This window comes from Euphorbia lathyris, chromosome 10, assembly GCF_963576675.1.
Source record: "Euphorbia lathyris chromosome 10, ddEupLath1.1, whole genome shotgun sequence".
Classification (NCBI taxonomy): Eukaryota; Viridiplantae; Streptophyta; class Magnoliopsida; order Malpighiales; family Euphorbiaceae; genus Euphorbia; species Euphorbia lathyris.
Window position 1 is genome coordinate 28868354 of NC_088919.1, and position 4081 is coordinate 28872434.

Consider the following 4081-nt stretch of genomic DNA (forward strand, 5'->3'; position numbering starts at 1 on the left):
ACTTATTTAGTTCTTAAAAGAGGTTGCCTTTATATAGTTATGAAACCATATTTTATTAAAACAAATAATGTAAAGAACACTTCATTTACATTAAGTTTATATCTTAGAACAATTGTCTATAGGACACCAAATCCCAACATCATCCTTGGAACGAAAGGATCAGTTTCGGTTCTCTGGACTCATAAGGAACCATTCCCTGTCCTTGACTATGAATTCCTGGAATGTGAGGGACTTGTCAAACGAGTGTTTAGAGTCGGCCCAAGATTTCTTTCTCCTGAAGAAAGACAGATCTACGTGCAAGCAAAGATCAATCGGGCTCGTGCAATGCGTATTCCGATTCAACAGGATACCATTTGATTTGATTTTGTTTTGTTTGGTTTGTTTGTAAATATATGTAAATAGGTTTGTTTATAATTCCTTGTATATATGTTCTTTTTCATTATTCTTCATGTACATATGATTTTCCTTTAATAAATTTTCATGTTTAAATCTATGTTATTGAAATAATATATGTTGAATTCATAAGTTGCTAAATGTTTCTGTATATATCTGTTTATGCATATTAATTAAAGTAATAATGTAAAACATTTATGATTAATGACAATTCATGTTTTAAATTCAATTAACTTAAGGTATTAATGAACATTTATGATTTATTTAAATTCACTTAAGTCATTAATTGGTTCATTAATTCAGTTTTTATCAAGGTTAAACCTTTGGTTTTCCCTTCATTTAATGTTTTAATTGTGTTTTTAAGTTACAGGTATTAGTACATGCATTAATAGGACATAATCGCAAGAAGAATAAGTTAATGCGGAGTTAAATTACACGTTTTTCAGCCACCAGGTCACGAATCTCAGTAGGGATTTCAGAATCCCTACACAAACAGCGAAAGAACAGGATTTCAGGAGAATTTTATCTCCCAGAAAAGCTCATGTTGCGACCGAGATTCATGAATCTCGGTTGCGACACGCGTCCTGCAGGGCGGGATTTGGCACGAATTTGATACAATTTTCAACCTTTTCCTATTCCTACACTAATTCCTAACCCCTATTTTCATACCTATATATACCTATCTCTTACATAAACCTTACATCACCTCCAATTTTCACCAATTACACACTCAATACTCTTTCCAATACAAAGATTTTTACTCTTCCCCATATATTCACAACTATTCATCATCTTCTTCCTTCATTCAAACATATTTCTCATTCACAACCCTTTCAACTTCCTTTCATCTTTTCAAATTCTCTCCACTTTCACACAAATTTTCAAGTTCACACACCATGCCTAGAACTAAGAAAGCCGCTCACAAAACCAAGGCAACCGAAGCAAGCCGTCTTCGAGTTCAATATGGAGCCTTTTTCAATATCGAGTCTGAAACGGATGGAAAACGTTATCTCCACTTGAACGGAACCAAAATGGAGTTCATAGACATGCCGTTTCTCCACTTTGACACGGTAAATGAATTATCTTTTTCCAACCGGATTAATGAATTTCTCAATATTCTTGGATGGACTACGTTTGCTAGCATGAGTTTTCCACATAATGATGGGTATATTATAGAATTTTTAGTCACCTTGAAATATGATAAGAAGAGGAAATTTATTTCTTTTAGAAATAATGGGATTAGATTTGAGATTGACTATGAAGCAATGGGTGAGATGTTTGGTTTTCCTATAAGTAATTTTGTTCAAAAGCCAAAAATTATTGATGCACGTTGTTAGGCATGAATTTCACTACAATTTAACATATTATTTATGATGAATTAAGGGTGTTTTTAGGGTTAAATTACGTGAAAGAAGGCCTTATAAGTGTTTTTGTACAGATTCGAAAAGATTAAGTCAAACAGACTGTAAGCAGCCTGTTTTGTACAAACCATGAGGAGATGAGCAACCTATGATCCAGCGGTCTAACGCTGCAATTTCTGATGACAGATGGCGACGTGACAGACGGCAGGAGCGGCAGGCAAGAAAGGCAGATAAGAGCAGTTAAAAGAAGCATGATGACAAGAAAGTTCGACCCTTGAGTGATCAAGGGTCAAAAGGATCTTAACCACTTCAAGTAGTTTAGGATTTATGGACAATTTCGTTGGTTTTTGTAATATTTTATCACCTCCTTTCAGTACTGTTTGGATCTTTTTCTCCTTTAAATAGACGTAGTAGGGAAAAGGAAAAGATCATCTTTTTGTTAACTGAAAATAGACGTTTTTGGAGAGCGAAGAGCTCACGAGGAAGAATGACTCCATTGATGGAGCTCTGTAGAATCGAAGCAGACTGTTCACTTGGTAGTATGAGTGAGTAGTCATTTTGAACTGGTTCGGCCAGTTAGGGCCGGTTATGTAAGCTCTCTATTTTCTATTTATGAATGAATGTTGTTAATTTATGAAGTGTTTGATGAAGCTTTTTTATTCCATTGCTTATGCATTCATGCTAGTGTTAGATGAATGATAGGGAACTGCTTTCATCTTCACAGACCTTTTTATCAAACATCCAACCCCGAAGCAGGAATGTTAGAGGTTGTATCAAGGGTTTTCTTTGTTGAAATGCTGTTTCGATCTTAATTCAAGAAAGAACCAACCTTAAGGACGCTTATGGTTGTAGTAAGTCTTAGAATCTTAAGAACACACGAAATTTGACTTAAGTGAGCGTTAAAACAGAAACCTTGACTTCACTTTACTCCATTCATGAATAAATAGGATGTTTAGGGGCTTAAGCAATCGTTTTTATCACTTTACTCATTAACTTTGTCACATTTTCACAATATCTCTCATTATAAAGAATTCACACACCACGAACACCCTGTTCTACAAGGTTTTTCTAGTAAAATTTGGTCTTCAATCCCTGTGGAGACGATACTCTATTTATCACTTTATTACTTGTTTCTAGTGCACTTGCTAGAGTGTGTTAAGAGGACAACAAATTTTTGGCGCCGTTGCCGGGGATTGAAAGCAACAAAATTTATCTGAAAATTTCTGTTAAACAAGGTGTTCGTGGTGTGTGAATTCTTTATAATGAGAGATATTGTGAAGAAATGGATAGTGCTTTAACCATTACCACTTGGGAAGAAATGGATAGTTCTTTATAAAGCAAAGAAATGGTTAAAGAACATACAGCCACGAACTATTACCACTTGGGAAGAAATGGCTCGTGCTTTTCTAATGAAATACTTTCCACCTAGACAGGCCATCAAAATCAGAAATGAGGTATCCCATTTCGTGCAAGAAGAGGATGAATCCTTGGCCGAAGCATGGGAAAGGTACAAAGAGCTATTAAGAAGGGTACCGAATCATGGCATCCCCATGTGGATGCAGGTACAGAATTTTTACAATGGAGTGACCAACATTTATAAAATCCAGATTGAATCCATTGCAAATGGTAACCCCGAAGATCTTGAACCACAAGCCTTGTACAACCTTATTGAGAGAGTCGTAAGCACAAGCTATAACTGGCACTTAGCTAGGAGTGAAGGAAAAAGAGCGGGGAATGATAATGTTGTGTCAAAACTGACCACCCAGGTGGAACAACTTGCAAAGCAGCTCAACAAGATTAATGTATCATCCATTCATAGCGAACCGCCGTTCAATGATGTTTGTGATTTTTGTGGAGGACCTCACTTCAACATAAACTGTCCTGGAGTCAAGCAAGGGAAAGGTGAGCAGGAGCAATGTGATTATGCTGGATATAATCAAAGGAACCCACCGAACCCATACTCAAATACATACAACCCAGCCACAAGAAATCATCCGAACTTCGGATGGATTGGGCAGCCAAATCAGCATGAACAACCGAGGTATCAGCAGCAACAAGGAGGACAATACCAGAGGCAACCTCAATATAAACAGCCTGTTCCACCAAAGGAAGATATAGAACAGGACATAAAGACCATGATGATGCAATTCATGAAGCAGACACAAGCGTCAATCAAAAATCTAGAGACACAGGTCCATCAACTTGCTGTATCCGCGTCAAAAGGAAAAGGGATAATGTCAAGTAACACCGAACCAAACCCCAAAGGAGATGCCATGGCCATCACTCTGAGATATGGTAAGGAAACTCACCCTCCTTTTTCAACTGAT

The 4081-nt window shown here is 36.7% G+C and overlaps 1 non-coding gene across 1 annotated transcript; it reads right to left on the reverse strand.

Moving 5' to 3' along the window:
- Positions 1-3193: 3193 nt before the first annotated feature.
- Positions 3194-3300, reverse strand: LOC136210159 (small nucleolar RNA R71). The gene has a single exon (XR_010677867.1). It is a non-coding gene; the product is annotated as a small nucleolar RNA R71 (small nucleolar RNA).
- Between the last annotated feature and the right edge of the window lie 781 nt (positions 3301-4081).